Consider the following 18,169-nt stretch of genomic DNA (forward strand, 5'->3'; position numbering starts at 1 on the left):
TACGCTGCAACAATACTATATATGTCAGACAACTTTGAAGCAGTCGTCTACATCCAGTTGTTGAGACTCGCCAATGTATTAAAGACTCATAGAGCGGATAATGGAGCTGTAAGCATGTCACCGGCCTCAAAGCTATAGCAGGGGCTGCCCTAGGGGCTATGGTAAGAGCTGAGGGTTGTGGTGGAGGCATAGTAGTAGCACTAGAAGAGGGCTCAACAAAGGTAGATGGAAAGTCAGTTGTCTCGGTGACTACCACTCTCGGCTCGTCAGACTAGCCTGTGGTGGTAGAAGGTTGAGCTCTCTTCTTTGGGTTTGTTGCATTTATCAACAAATACCAATCAAATGGCTTCTTCGGCTTCACCTTGGTGTCATATGATCTTGGATCTAACTTTACATCAGTGAGGTACTATGTGATAGTGTTGGGATAAGGGTAGGCCATGTTGGTATAATGTGCTACCAATGAAATGTTGGCCAACATCACAACACCCACATTAATTGCTACCTGGCCATGATAAATGGCACAAGAACATCATGAGGAAGACGAAGATGAGTCCGATTCTAGCACGTATCCAGTCTGCTACAAACAAAGGTCTGCCATCCCTTTACCTCAAATCTCAATGTGTTCCGCCAAATGGGATCCCCAACAGTGATCCGTGGTGGTGGTGGCCCTGGTGGTGCTAAGCTCTCTGCTAGCCAAGGTCAAACTTCTTATTTCATTGCACACTTCTATAGGTACTCCCTTAGCTCCAAGTCCTTAAACCCCAAGTAGGCATTTAGCGTGTGTTGATCAAACCTCATCTTGAGGTTGCGTACTTTAGTCACCTTCGTCCCCTTCTTGATGAGAGAAACATTTCCGTAGAACTCTCGGACGAGGTATTCCTTAGAATATTCAACTCTCTCTGTAAACCACATCCAGCCCTTTCTTGCTCTGAATTTCCTCAACACTTTCGGGTTGTATTTATCCAAACTCTTCAAGGAAAACTGCTGCTCAAGTGTCAAGGATCAAAATTGCCACCACATATAGAAGTCAGTGAAGGCTGGCAAGCAAACGAACCTAACCTCCCATATATCCTTATTCTTCAATCTCTCCACATCCGTGGATGTACCATCTCCCCCTCTATCATCATCGGGGATATCCTATACAGTCTGTGCATTTGTGTCTGGGGCATCTGCTGGATTAGAGGTCTGGCTAGCACTTTCTGACCCCTCGGAAGTGCTGTGAGATGAGGAGGCCTCATCTATGAGCTGAAATCTCCCATATGGCCTAGACTGTGTAGGTGTCTGCTCTTCCTGAATATAGGCTGAGTTTCCCTCCGAAGCTTCCCTATACGGGACATAGGAACAAGAATCAGAGAGCTCTGCACCTCTCCGTCTACCTGTTGTGGCCTTTTTCCTAATGGTTTTTGGATGGCCAAGGGGCAAGGTACCTCTACCTCGACCCCTAGAAGATTCACCATTCCCTTTTGTAGTTTTACCACCGCGGTGCGATCAAACCATTGCTTGTATCAAAGCAAAGAAAATTCTTAGTTGCAACTCATCATTCCACATATGCAAGACTTATGTAGGCAAGGGAGAACATTGTGTACATAGTGAAATTACGACAAAAACAACAGGCTACTGGAACTCGAATCTGCAGTCCACAAATTGTTTATGTGAGGCCGCAGACAGGAAGTGTAGACCGCACAATTACTAGTGCAGTCACACATTTATCAAAAAACATCAAAGGCCCAGAAGCCCCTCTATGACGATAGTGCAGAGGCAGTTTTGCGGCCGTAGACGGTCCGCACATTTTTGAGTGCGACTCCTTTTAGATTTATTCGGTCCGCACAATTAAAGTGTAGCCGCAGATGCACTTGCTTCACCAGGTTTCCCAAAACACCTAAACTGCGGAAGAAACAAATTCAAGTGCGGCCGTAGATTTTAAAAATTACGCACATGCATTCTTTTTCTACTTACATTTTGCAATTATTTGTACAAATAGACATGGCAACATAGTATAAACATGAAATCTCATTAACCTAACCCATTATAGCCTGTATTATCAACTACCCAATTCAGATCTACCCCACATGGGCACATGGATGAACTTTAATAACAGGTGGCCAAAATAGAAATTAAAGTTTTAAAAATTTAACTAACATAAAAAATTAACATGAAATGAACCATACCATATAGAGTGAGTGCACTGGGTGTATAAGCACAGGTGGGTGTGTGGGGGGACAGTGAAAATCTCTCAGGAAACTTGCATAGTAACATCGATTTTGTGGAAAGGGAAAAGTATAAAATAATCTCAAGATTTCTATATATACTAAGAATCTTAAGAGGGGAAAGGGGTCAAGTGTGGCCGCATATTTCCATGTGCGGTCCGCACTCTATCACATGGGTCATCATTCTCTGATCTTAATGTGTGGTCCGCATATTTTTGTGTACGGCCGTAGATTTCCCCTTGTGGTCGCAGATTAGCCCCGCACTGATAGGCTCAAGCTTCAAAGAGTTGACATTTTTACACTTTTGCAAGATCATAATTGTGTGGTCCGCATGTGAAATGTGTGACCGCAAATGTCCTCCTACTATGGCACATAGAATTGTGTGGTTCGCATATCCTTGAACACTTGGCCATTTTTTAGTTCACCCTTCTTGCAAGTCACACTCAACACTGTAGCACACTTCAAATCACGTGAGAAAACAAATAACATCTAACTACAAAAGAAAAGGAAAAGAACATGGGTTGCCTCCCAAAAAGCGCCTAATTTAACGTCACAGCAAGAAGCAGTATCAAATCTCCCTCAACTGAAGTAAATGATCGACGCCATATGGCTATCTTCAACCTTACCCATGTAGTGCTTCACCCGGTGACAATTGACTCAGAATACTTTATCTTTCTTGTTGTTCAAGTCTAATGCACCAAAAGGTGTCACACCAACAATTTCAAATGGACCACTCCAGTTGGATTTTAGCTTCCCGGGAAACATTCTCAACCTTGAGTTAAACAACAATACTAGATCGCCCACCGTGAACTCTTTGTTCCAAATATATTTGTCATGAAGATATTTCATCTTTTCTCTGTAAAAAGGCAAAATCGCATATGTATGGTACCCAAAATCATTCAATTCATTCAAATGTGCGCCCCTCAAGATAACGGCTACATCCCAATCAAGATTAAACTTCTTTAGAGTCCACATTGCCTTGTGCTCTAGTTACGCCGGAAGAGGAAAAGCTTTGTCGAACATCACTTTAAACACAATGAATTTCTTTCTAAGAAATAGAGTAAATTGATTAGCAACCAGTATGGAGACATCCCGATAGGTGTTTTGTAATACGTCTGACAAGCCCATAACGCATCATCAAGCTTCTTGGACCAATCCGTCCGATTAGCATTCACCGTTTTAGACAAGATACTTTTTATCTCCCCGTTGGAGGCTTCCACTTGCCCATTATCTTGTGGGTGAGAGGGAGTCATGACCTTGTGAGTAACAAACATACTTGCTAAGTAAAGTGTCAAAAGCTTTGTTTCAAAAGTGTGACCCCCCATTGCTTATGATTGCACGTGAAGTACCAAATCTTCTGAAAATATTCTTCTTCAAGAAAGCCACTACACTTCTCGCATCATTATTGGGTAAAGCAACAGCCTCAACCCATTTGGACACACAATCCACCACGATCAAGATATAGGTATTTCCACAAGAGCTCACAAAAGGGCCCATGATGTCAATGCCCCAAACATCGAAAATATCAATCTCGAAAATGGTTGTGAGAGGCATTTCATTTTTCCTTGAGATTCCACCAGCCCGTTGACATTCATCACTTATTTTAACCAACTCACTAGCATCCGTTTAAAGAGCAGCCCAATATAAACCACAACTAAGCACTTTGGCCGTCATTCCTACTCCACCATGATGACAACCATATGGCAAAGAGTGACAGGCCCCAAGAATATCACCTTGCTCGTCTTCCGGTACACACCTCGTAATTATCTTGTCCGTACAAATCCGAAAAAGGTATGGTTCATCCTAATAATAATATTGACAATCCCTTTTGAGCTTCTTCCTTTGGCTTGAAGAGAACTCATCCAAAAGGATTCCACGCACAACAAAATTTGCCAACTCTGCTAACCATGGCACATCTTTCATTCAAATTGCCACAAGCCTCCCCTCCTTCTCCAAATGAGACAAGTGGTCCGCCACTTCGTTGTCACTACGTTTCCTATCTTGGATTTCAACATAATATTTCTGCCACAAGAGTTCCCATCTCATCAACCGAACTTTGGAGTCCTTTTTTCTCATAAGATAATGAAGCGCTGCATGGTCCATGTGGACAATAACTCTGGTACCCATCAAGCACGGGCGGAACTTATCAATTTCAAATACAATAACGACATAGTTGACTTGGGCACTATTCATGGTCTTACTAGCATAGTAGACCAAATGGAAAATCTTGTTGATACATTGCCCCAAATCAGCCCTAGCCCGCTACGTCACTTGCATCACACATGAGTTCAAAAGGCACACTCCAATTTGGAGCGGTGATGATGGGAGTAGTTGTAAACATGAGATTAAAATATTCAAAAGCTCTCACACAATCATCATTGAAATTGAACTTGACATATTTCTCAAGGAACTTGCACAATGGGTTCACCACTTTAGAGAAATCATTGATAAAGCGGCGGTAAAAATCCGCATAGCCTAGGAAACTCCGCACACCCTTCACCGAAGTTGGGGGTGGAAGATTAGAAATCACCTGAATCTTTGCCTTGTCAACTTCACTTCCATTCCTTGAGATTTTATGGCCAAGGACAATACCTTCCTCAACCATGAGGAAGACAATCATGAGTACCAAGTTGGTTTCGTCACATCTAGCGAACACTTTGTCCAAATTTGCAAGACAATCATCAAAAGAATCCCCAACCGCCGATAAGTCATCCATGAAAACTTCAAGGTAGTCCTCCACCATGTCCGTTAAAATAGCCATCATACACTGTTGAAAAGTCTCCGGTGCATTGCACAAACCAAATGGCATCCGCATGAAAGCAAAAGTACCACATGGACATGTAAATGTTGTTTTCTTTTGATCTTCCAGAGCAATGAGAATTTGGTTTTAGCTCGAGTACCCATCAAGAAAGCAGTATAAAGAACGACCTGCCAATCTATCGATTGTTTGATCTAAGAAAGAAAGTGCAAAGTTATCCTTACTTGTTACTTTGTTGAGCTTGTGATTATACATACACACCCTCTATACGGTCACCGTTCTTGTAGGCATCAATTCATTATTATCATTGGTGACCACCGTCATGCCCCCTTCTTTGGGACACACTGAACCGGAGAGGTCCATGAACTATCAGAGATAGGGTACAACTTGATAATCTCCTTCTTGACAACTTCTTGTATAGCCTCATTGAGTCTTCTTTGATGTACAATGGATGGTTTAGCGCCATCCTCCAACTTAATCTTACGCATGCAAAAGGTGGGGCTTATACCCCAAATATATGCCAAGGTCCACCCAATAGACTTCTTCCTCTTTTGTAACACCGCAAATGTGGAATCTACTTGCATATTAGTCAAACAAGAGGAAAGAATAACCGGTAAAGTATAACAAGGGACAGGAAATTCATAATAAAGGTGTGGAGGACATGGCTTCAACTTAAATGTAGGTGGCTCTTCAATAGAAGGCTTTGTAGGAAGAGTCTTCCTATTTTCAAGATCCAAGACAATTTTCGAGGTGCATAGTTGAACGACACTATTCCTTTATAAAAGTTCACACATTCCATGAAACCATCCATCTCGTTATCATCAAATTTGAGCAAGACATCCTCCAACATATCACCAACATTGATAGTATCACTTGTATCATAAACAATAACATCAGTCACCAAATCCACAAGAGAACACACCTCATTGCTATTTTGTTGCCGCATGAAAATACACACATGGAATACCGCTTTTTCATCACCAACCCGGAAAGTGAGTTCTCTGGATTCAACGAAACAAAGAGCCTTACTCGTAGCAAGGAAAGTTCTTCCAAGAATAATTGTCACTTCATAATCACCTAAACAATCTCGAATGACAAAGTCCGCCACAAGAATGAATTTATCAATCCGAACCAAAACATCTTCAATCACACCCAACGGCCTTTTCATGCTACGATCAACCATTTGCAATCTCATAGAAGTGGGTATTGGTTGTCCAATCTACAATGTCTTGAAAACTGAATAGGGCATCAAATTTGTACTTGCCCCAAGATCACAAAGAGCTTTACCAAACTCGGCACTTCCAATTGTACAAGGAATCGTGAAAGCACAGGGATCCTCCAACTAAGGAGCCATTGAATGAACAATCTCTCTCACTTGATGAGTGACTTTGATAGTCACAAAATTCATTAACCGCTTCTTTTTCACAAGATCTTTCATAAACTTTGCATAACTTGGCATTTGTTCCAAACCTTCTACCAATGACACATTGATTGAAAGACTCTTCATCATTTGAATGAACTTCATGAATTGATTTTCACTATTTTACTTGGCAATTCTTTGATGGTATGGAGGTGGATGATTAGGCAATGGTGCCCATGAACTTTGCACTACTTGCTCTGGTATGTCAATGATGTGTTCCCTATATGGGTTCACCTCCTCTTGAGTCTCTTCCACACAATCATATATGTCAAACCAAACTTCCTAATTTGGTTGACCAACGAGATCTATTCTTCTTGCATTACATTATCATCATCAGTGAGTGGCCTTCCACTTGAGGTGGGTGTATTCCCGCCTCTTCTACTTCTTGTGATAACCGCCATAGCATGCCCCATATTGTTACCACCCTTTAGGTTTACCACAGTGTCACTTGTTAGTGTACCCTGAGGACAAGAATTTAGAGCTTGAGAGATTTGCCCCATTGAACTTCTAGAGTGTGGATTGATGTGTTGTGTGAGGTAAGTTGGGCATCCGAACGGGCATTCTTTTGGTGGGTTGCTCAGTTGTTGATACATTGGGGGCCTTTGTAAACCCGACCCCCCGGCGGTCTTGATTGTTACCCCAACCACGTTGCTTGTTGCCTACCCAATTTCCTTGGTTGTTTCCACTACAGTTTCATTGATTGTTGTTGTTATGCCAATCCCCTTGATTGTTAGAACTCCAATTGCCATGATTGTTTTGTTGTCAAATTGTTGTTGGTTTGGGCCTTGGAAGTTGTTTCTTTGCCCTTGAAAATTGTTCACATATTGCACTTCCTCCTCTTGCTCATTATAAGAATCATCTTGAACAAAACCTCCATCACCTTGCATATTGTTCTCCACTCGGGTTTTCATTTGTGGACCGTTAGTCCCCTTCTTGTTTACCATAACATTCACTCTCTCCATAGCATGAACTTTCTTAGGGGCTTGCACTTGATTTAGTTGAGCCTTTGCTAGTTGAGTCATGGTAGTGGTCAATTCGGCAATGGCTTGCCCATGGTCTTGCAATTATCTGTGGAGGTGGATCATATTCAAATCACCTTGTGGGACATTGGCATGGGATTGCCAAGCCGATGACATCTTCGCCATCTCATATAGAATGTCACACGCCTCCACATAAGGCCTAGTCATAATGTTCTTAGCGGCTAGTTGATTCACTACACATTGATTGGTTGTGTTAATCCCACGATAAAAAGTTTGTTGCAACACGTTTTCTGTCATATCGTTGCTGGTACATTCCTTAACTATTGTTCCACAACGCTCCCAAATTTCATGTAGTGGTTCATTCGGCTCTTATTTGAATGCCAAGATCTCATCTAGAAGTGTAGCCATGTGTCTGGGAGAGAAAAACTTAGCAATGAACTTGGCCGTCAACTCATCCCAGGTGTGAATTGAATGGTTCAGCAAGCGTTCCAACCAATATAAAGATTTCTCCCGTAGAGAGAAGGGAAAAAGCCTTAGCTTCAATGCATCCTTAGAAATATTAGTTTGCTTGCTCCCCCAACATGTATCTAGAAAGCCTTTCAAAATTATGTAAGCATTTTGAGTTGGAGCACCGGTAAGGAAACCTTGTTGCTCAAGCAAAGTGAGCATCACATTGGTGATTAAAAAGTTGCACGCCCTAATATAGGGAGGGAATATTGCACTAGCATACCCTTCGTTGGGCAATATATGGTATGGAGATACTTGTGGTGGATATGGTGGAGGCGGGGGTGGAACGGGCATGTTGTCTTGTGGTCCCCAGCCTCTTTGTTATGGCACTTGACGTAACTCATCGAGTTGTTCCTCCTCACCGTCCAAGTCCCTCAAAGGCATATTTCCGAGCTAATTGTTTGCCATGATTGTATGTAAGATTTCTTAAACACGTTCGTAACACGGAAGATAAAGAAGATATGCCAAAAACACACTCAAATATATTGCTAACATCGTTTAAGCTCCCCGAAAACGGCGCCAAACATTGATCCACTCCCAATCAACACTCAACAATGAGTGGAAGAGATCATTGGAAGAATAGTACCCAACTATGAGCTGGGGTCGATTTTCTCAAGGAGCTAAAAATGGGTGTTGGAGTATACTTGATGCGTGAAGATGAAACATCTTAAATACACTTCCAATCAAGCAGGTTTTGCTAATTTCTTTTATAAAATACACTATCAATGATCAACTAGAGAAAAAGAATTAGACATTGACTAATTGTTTTCAAATAGGCAAAAAGACCTATGGATGTAACCTTTGCCTAAGTGTTCGCCTAATGGGTTTATCATGTTAACACTTGTTTTAGTAATTGGGGTGTATTATAGCTCTCAACTCAAAGTTACCCACTCAATAGCTCTTAGCCATGGAGTGATTTTGCTCAATTTGGATTTCTCAAGCCCAAATTAGTATCAAGATAAATAGTTGATATGAGCTCATGTCGGGTTTTCCCTATCTCTAGTTCAAACCATTTATTTAGGCTATTCAAATACTTAACTAGCCCAATTTATTGTTAGCCAAGTTTTGCTGGACTAGGTCCCTCTTTCTCAAGTAAAGACCAAGTCAAAAAGGAATGAATCAATGTTTGCAACCATTAATTCTAAAATTAAAGTATTAACAAGGCTAAATGACAAACACCCAATCATAAACAAGCATTAAATTAGATACCCATAAGGTTTACACACTAGGGTTCGGTCACAAACCTAGTAAGTATCTAGCTTCTCATAGTAGAAAATAAAGATAACAAAGAAGAAACACTAATTAAAGCCATCATATAAAATTAAAATGATAAACAATGATGGTTTTTTCCCAAAATGATCGAGAATTACCCAAAATGGTAAACTATAACTGCTACAGCTAAGAAAAATTCAAAACTTGACCTAAAAGAGTGATTTCCGTCTATTTATAGTGGCCCAAAATTCCCTGATGAAAATGCCCTTCGGGAGGTTATGCGGCTGCACAATTCCATGTGCGGTCCGCACATTGCTTGAGTCTGCAGGTTGAGAGATTCTTCTGCCACACAATTTGATTTGCGGCTGCACTTCAGCTTCTGCACTCGCACAAATCATGTGCGGTCTGCACTTCTGGCAAAGCTTCAGGCTTGGTCATTTTGCACACTATCTGAACTTTTTGATTCTTGTCAGTGCGACCATGTTCTGCGGCCGCACAAATTGCGTGCGGTCCGCACTTCTCTTCAATCACTTCTGGGCTTCTACAAAAGATCTGCGGCCGCAGAAAGAATTTTGCGGTCAGCACTTTCTTCTACGGCCGTAGAAATACTTTTGCGGACTGCACTTCTGGTATTTTGTGCTCCTTCTCGCCTTGTGAACCGGAACACTCCTTTTTGAGTTGGATTTCTTCATTAGAGTCAAAATCTCCGATATTCCTGCAATTTGCACACTTTCATTAGTTTTGGGAACATAAATCAACATTTTCGGACTAAAACTAACGCATGAAGGTACTAAAGTGGTCAAAATCCACACTTATCAATATACCACAAGCAGGAAGACCATAACCAAGGCGTAATCAACCATTCAAAACCAAGGGACATCTCGCTCGAATTCCACCACAAGGCCCAAATAGAACCACATCATGTGTGTAAATAGTCAGCAGTCTCACAAATTATTGTAGCATAGGAGAGTAATACATGGAAAATATCATAAAAAGAATAAGATCAACTCTAACATATGACACTCCCTCAATAGTAATTGTGCTGAGTAAACAAAGCCAACCCGATGTAAAATACACGTTCTCATTAGACCTACCAATGGCCTCAAAATCAATTCCGATACACACGAAATAGGTTGAGAACCTCCCAAAAGTCCACATTAAACTATCCATAACACATTCACTCAGCTGTCAACCTCTCAACATACCGTCACCTTTTACAACCACGTCCCTAGAATACATGAATATCCACGTCTGATCCCAACTCCACCACTTAAATGAACGATACATCCCTCATACACAATCACCTCACAATAAATATTTCCATAATTCTTCCGTGCCACATAGAAAAATCTGAATATCAGTAGTCAACCAACAACCAGGCGATTACCGTAATACCAGTCAAGCATATTCAAGTCAAACACAATGCGCCATCTGAAATATGCACCATTATCAAGTGATACCTATAGTGCATCATCCTTCTAAATGTCTGAATCCGTCAATGCTTTCTAGAACTCCTGATCTTCAATTCAAAGTTGAACCGCAATCTCGTACATGCAAACCTTAATCCTATACGTCAACCACATCTATCATTCCATCATAAGAAAAATATGAGAACCCCATTATCATCCTGGAATTATAAGCCGGACATATATTTTGTCAGTCAAAAATCTTCAACTTGACCCCTATACAGGAAATGATCACAACACCCAACATATTCCTCATCACTATCGAAAACATCCACCCCAAGCCGTGGTTGAAATCATTTGGGAGCTTTTCGAAACCCACTAACCTGAATCACTACCAAGTTGACCCCATTATTTTAGTTCTCCTCGACTTGCTTTCAAGTTAACACTTCTTGTTGCCAATACACTACGATCCTTACCCAAAGCTCATCACAAAAGATCGTAGCATGAATCCACATCATCCTAAAGCCCATAAGACACTGTATTCCCTCTTAATAATCCAATAATACCACAACCAAAATGCCAACACCGAAGAGACCTTTTGTGCATCTGAAGTTGTTTCTTTAACCTTTGAAGTACTTAAATGTAGAATCATTAATGATACATAAATCTTAAACTGATTAGAACTCTTTTGAAAGTCATCCACTCTGCTGTAGTCTCAAATGCATTGCCAATACAAGCCGAATGACTTGTGCTTAATTAGCACCCAAATACCTCAAGATGAAACCCCATCTTACAAAACTGTGTCTATTCCCTTCTCTGTGCATACTACATCCACTACGAATAACAAACCTGAATCATTTTAAGATTTCCAATATGCCCATAAAGTGTAGCACATCATGAATCCAGCAATTTCCTCATTCGAGTCATCCTCGAAATCAACCTCTTCAAGTCATAACCGATCCATAAGTATGCCTCAGACTAAAACTAACATAACACATGACCATGCAATCTAATCATCGACAACTGACTCCCCCACTTGGCTCGAAGACACATAACTTAACAGTCGATTACCCACAATGCCCTTACTCCGTAACTGCCATAATATCTCATTGTAATTCAACTAAGTCCTTCATATGCTCATGTAGCTCTAACAATAAAAATAGTTCAAATCATTTGTTAAGCGCATATCCATCCTCGCGATAGCCGTGCGAACTTCCCCAAGCAATACAAACTCAAATTACAGCACATAATCTACTGATAGGAAGGAACATATCCTCATAACATCATAATGATCATGCAACTTAGAAAATCCTGTAGAAGATAATCCACCTGTTTTGCCTCAAATTGACATCTCTCTATGCCCTTTCATGGCCACAACCACTATACAGTCACTAAATCCTCCAGAATCTGAACTCATTAATAAGACATAACAATCCACTTCATTCCACAAATGAACAATATGAAAGACCCCTCAACATGCCCATATCTCGAGATTGTACCACTTATCAAGATAGAAATCAAGCATCCATAGTCTTTTCGTATCCCAAGCAACATTTTTCTTATCATATCCCAACCATCTAAGCATAACCCACAATCACATAATACTCATCATATTGCTACTCAACTACTCTCCGAGCCATCAATCCCACTCCTAGGGACACTACCAGACATATAAGTCCAAAAGAACACATCTCGTACCTCATTCATGAAATCACAAGTCATCGACGCACATATGATTGGATGGAAGGAATTCAAAGAGATACACTTCAAACTGAATCAATACCGCATAATAAGGAAAGAAAGAGGTGAAGTTTCCTAGATGCCCTATAGTCTCTTGAAGATAAGTATGGACGTCATCATACCGATTTGCAAGACTCTACTAGACACTTTCTCATGACTCGCAGAACCTATGAACCTAGAGCTCTGATACAAACATATCACGACCCAAATCCACCGAGTCATGATGGTACCTAACCCAACCCACTAAGTAAGCCAAAAAATAGCCAACACAGTTCTAATGAAAATAATAAGAAATCAATAAATGAAATAACTGAATTCCCATACAATAATCCAAGGAGTGGTAGTACAAGTCGTGAGCATCTAAGACTGGGATTTATAAAGCTGGTATGAAAATAAATATAACATCTGTTTGAAATATACATGAATAGATTACAAATTTAAAACTACCAAGGACAAGTGGTAGCTATATCCAGAAAAGCAAGTACACCTTCATACCAGCTCCATGATCTATGCGTAAGGTGTAGAGGTGTAATATGAGTACTACTAACCCCATGTACTCACTAAGTATCATAACTAACCTCGATGAGGTAAGACAAGTAATATTTATAAATGATACTCGCTAATCATATGTGTAGTTTATAATTGCAACATGTGCATAACAGTAATATGATCAAATCTTGAAATCATGGATTAAACCACCATGTGCACTCAATTTTCTTAACATATATAATGATGATATGCAAATAAATCAGGTAACCAGCCAAGGAAATTATAAGTAAAGAAGAAATGCAATATCCTAACATAAATATGTTGAAGCGCCCAATCCGATATAAATAGAAATCACAACACAGCTCTAAGGCCCACATCACAATCTCAATAATCGAACCAAACCACCAATCAACCTTCCCAAGGCACACATCAACCAGAAACTTATCGGTTTCTCACAATCCATCTGTACACCATCAAGAAGGAACGTGAGAGCGTGACCCTAGGGGGAAGGATCCATATCCATGCACTACATGGACAACTCACATTCTAATAATATCAACCACACGGAAAACTCACATGACAATTACAACAATATTTGAATCCGCATGGATGACTCATGTGCTAACAATATCAACCAAATAGACAACTCACATATTGCAAGAAAAACCCACATACGAATATCACAATCTGTTTGACGTGGTCACAAGCTTAATATCACAACCCGCCCAATGTGGTCACATGCTCACTATCACCATCCGCCCGACGTGGTCACATGCTCAATATCACAATTTGCCCGGCATAGTCATGGGCTACTAGTCAAATCATATCACACGGAAAGCAGATATAGAAGAATACATGTACATGATCAATGGGCATCAAATTTCATACTCCGGGACTATTATAAGTGACATGCTAAGGGGTATGCATGTGCAAAGTGCACAATCATAGCACAAATCAGACAATTACATCACAAAAGTAGAAATTATCAGGTTCAATCAGGAGATTAACAGCTATGTAACCTCAAACATGGCTCAAAATAGCCCATAAGGGGGTGCAAGTATAAGAAACATCTCAGCATAATGCTTAGAAATAAATTCAAGATATATCATAGTCTGAGCACTACCCCGAGCATGAATAAATACCCCAATGCATGCACATGGGCTCAACCCCGCACATGTGAGCCACACGTAGCACGTAGATATCACAAATAACTCAAGCGACTAGTGTCTCAACCAAGTTTAGGTACGATACTTACCTCAAGTGAGGTAAACCAATATTCTTGAAGCACCATCCCGAAACAATCGACCTCTGAACGGCTCGAACCTATCCAAAAATAACTCAAAAACATAAAATAATGTCATAGGAAACAAACCCAAACAATAAAGGTCGAATCTCTAACCAAATACCCAAAGTCAACAGAAATATCAACCCTGCACATGTGGGCCTTATGTTTGATACTCAGTAGTGCGCATGTACTCATTGACACAAGATTTTGGGATGGTTGTAGAAAATTTTCAATTATTTTTATCATATACTTATGATATATTCAAATGATTAAGATATTGTGAGACTGTTGGCTTACTGGCAAGTAGTGTTAGGCACCATCGCGGCTTCGGTGTGAGTTAGATCGTGATAAGTTAGTATTGGTGAACTAAGTTGCTTAGGTCTCACGAGTTATGAGCAGGTTTAGTAGAGTCTTGCGGATCAGTACGACAAATTCTGTACTTATCTTTGAAAGTCTACCGAACTACTAGGAAACTTCACTTTCTTGCATTTACCTGCTCAATGCGGTTTATGTTTCTCCTCCCAATTTCCTACTGTTCTCAATAACTAGCATGGTATGGTTGGTATAGATAGGGTTGCTTCCATTGCCGTGAATAATTACCTCTTGATGATTCCTCTCAAACTTCACAACCTGGGATAGAGTAGAAGCGACTGCCCCATGTACGTGTATCCATGGTCGTACTGATAACAAGTTGTAGGTGGAGAATATGTCTAGCACTTGGAATTCAATATCAAACCAGGTCACGCCCATCTGAAGATCAAGATTGATTTCCCCAATACTGGCTCTCTGAGATCCATCGAACACTTTCACATTAATGCTTCCCATCCGTTTCTCATGCAGGCCTTTTCAAGTCTTTTCATAGTAGTTAGTGAGCATATGTTCAGGCACGAACCTCCATCTATCAGGACACTAGCAATGAACTTGTCTTTAAAATGCATAGTGATGAGCAACACTTTGTTGTGACTCAACCCTTCCGGCGGTAGCTCACTTCGTGGAAAGTAATTTTGTGACTCTCCAGTACCTGTCCTACCATGTTAGCCATCTCCCCGCTAGTGATATTGGTAGGCACATAAGCTTCACTTAATACTTTAATCAAGGCATTCTTGTGTCACGCCCCAACCTCGAGGAGCGCGGCCGGCGCTCAATCGAGATAACCCGGCCAAGCAAGCATGTATAATGCCTTCTACCCGAACATACCCATGAGTAAAGAGAAGATATATTCTCATTAATTAGACTGAGAAGATCACGTGAACAAAACCAAATTAATTACCAATAATTACGCCATTTATAAGTCTCCAAAATAATACATTACACATACATAGTTTAGGAGTGGAACGCGTGACACAATTACAACATTACTAGTTTGACTTCCCCATAACCAAGGTACAACCCGCACTATGTCTACAGAGCCTCTAATAAATACAAAAATAGTAGCGTGATAGTACCGGCAACAAGGCTCCGGATGTACATCAAAACAATATACATAGAGGACAAGAGATACAAGACCCCAAAATGAAGGGGGCTCACCAAGTCAGCTGAGGAGAGGGTGTACTGCCATCACTGATCAATACAGCCTGCTGTGGAACCACCTGCATCCATGAACGATGCAGCGCCCCTAGCAAAGGGGACCTTAGTACATATGGAATAGTACTAGTATGCAAAACTAAACACACTCTCAATAGAACGAGTAATAGTAAAATGAGAATGAAACATGAAATCAACGAGAGCCCTAAATAGTATTAAAGTACCAACTTAAGAAAAAGATAAATTTCAGGTAAGTTTCAATATTTTGAAGTTGGGATATCTTTAGTACCGATACACCATCGTGCTTTTAGAAAGGACTTCGGTCTTAGCCCAACCAGGTAAGCCATCTCACCTCGAGAAAATCCAATCACAACACCACTATGTGCGCGACACGGCATCCGATCTACGCCCGATCGACTAAGCCGTCTCACCACAATTCTGTTTGGGTCGACATCATATAAAATCTCGCTAGCAATAATATCAGCCCATTTAAGGAGAAATATCTCAACACTTCAATCTCATCCCATAGAAGGGGAAAATAATCTCATCAAATCAACACGGGGATTTACCCCTCAATCACTCCTACACTGGCATGTGTAGTTTCGGGGTTAGGTTATTTTAACCTACCCTTCCTCGGTGACTAAACGATACTCCCAAAGCATGTATTATTTAAAGTATTTATAACTCACTTCATAATCTTTCACACATATTACCATTTTATTGGAACTAATGGCCACAATTATAATATCATTCTCGGCACGTCGACCGTATTTCATATTTCATACTCACATCTATAGCATTCAAGCGTTACCATGGATTATCATCAATAAGTGAATTTTAAATCAAGACTTTAAGTACACATATGAGCAAACGAAGGTCTTAAATACATTGAGCTTCTCTTCCACAATTTGGTATACTAACTTGCAGTTGAAACATGATTTTAAATCACAACACCTTTTGTACATTGATCATACTAGATTAAATTCTCGGAGGGAATCATGATATGATAGGAACATTTGGAACACATTTTGAGTGCATACATCTTTCAACACAAGACTTATTTTAGAATAATCAATTTTATTAGGAAGGACTCAAAATATGAGAAATAAGAAATTGAGCTAACCGTAATTGCAACTTACGAGGATATCATGGAAATCGATTCTACAATAGGAGTTTCGCCAACATACCTCGCTTATGCTTCCTTACATTACTACAATGAGTCAGGAATACTTGCGACTTCAATCTATTAGAAACATGAAATATTTGAACCATAATTAGGAATATATTTGGGGTTTCAGCTCATTTGAGCATTTTATCAAGCACTAGGTGTGCATTGAGGTTTCAAGGTTCTCCTATGGTGGATTCTTTAATCCTACAACCCAATGTTTACCCATTTGAGCTCAATAAACTACCCACCAACCTTGATGGTACATGCATGCATAAATAATACTCAAGAATCATACTTCTCATTGCCTACTTTCAGTCAAATCCCGAAATTAAGGGCTAAAGAGTAGAACCTTACCTCTTGGATGAAGACCATGCAATTTTTACTTGTTGAATTTCAAAGCTTGAGAAAGGGTTGATGAACAAAGTACTTAGGGCTTCCTGTCTCTCTAAAGCACTCCCCTCACTCTAAAATTGAAGATCTTTGCCTTCTAAACGAGACCCAATGGCTTTTAATCAAATGGGGTCGGATTTTAAAAATTAGAAAATGGACCCTCCGAACTCAACTCTACGGTCGTAGAGTGCACCACAGATCAGGTCTGTGGCATGCAACATGGACTACAACAACGGTCCCAAAAACTGGGGTGCTCTGGTCCAGTCTGTGGCCAGCATATCAATTATGCGGCCGCAGAATGGACCGCAGAAACTCCCTCCAAAAATCTTCATATTGGTTCTGCGACGGATGTGCAGCCGCAAAACGATTATGCGGTCGTATAGTTGACCGCAAAACAACCTCCAAAATTTGCCCATTTCTCTGCTTCACTTCGCGGCAGATCTGCGGTCTGTAGAGAAGTTCTGCGGCCGCATAATGGATCGTATTAATGCCCTATTATGCAAAAAAAATTTCTTCAACTCCCCAAAACCGTAGGTTTTAGGTGAAATTTTACGGGGCCTCACATCCTTCCCCGCTTAGGATCATTCATCCTTGAATGAGGGTCAAAATCTGCAATTAGCATCCAATGTGACGCCCACTGTTACTTCTCACACCAGCAGTTCCAAATTCTTTCCTAATTCCATGAATTTCCAAAACTTTTGCAAGAGTCTCCCCTATAATTGGGCCTATCCCCCTGCTAGAGAATCCCAGAACCAGTCCTAATAGCATAACCACAACACACCGATGTAAAACAACATGGAAACAACACCGGCCACAACACCATGAACGTGACATTAAAAAATGAGTATCCTTAACATAAGCTGTACATGGGAAACATAATTTGTAGAAAGATAGCTTTTAACATTTTTCACGGACACAACTACATAGCTACTCAAACAAATGAGGATACGCCTTCTTCATCTCTTCCTCGGCTTCCCAGGTTGCCTCTTCGACCTGTTGCTTTTGCCATAACACTATCACGAAGGCAATCTATTTGTTTCTCAGCATTCAGACTTGCCTATCAAGAATGATAACTGGAATCTC

This window comes from Nicotiana tomentosiformis, chromosome 2 (genome assembly GCF_000390325.3).
Source record: "Nicotiana tomentosiformis chromosome 2, ASM39032v3, whole genome shotgun sequence".
NCBI lineage: Eukaryota > Viridiplantae > Streptophyta > Magnoliopsida > Solanales > Solanaceae > Nicotiana > Nicotiana tomentosiformis.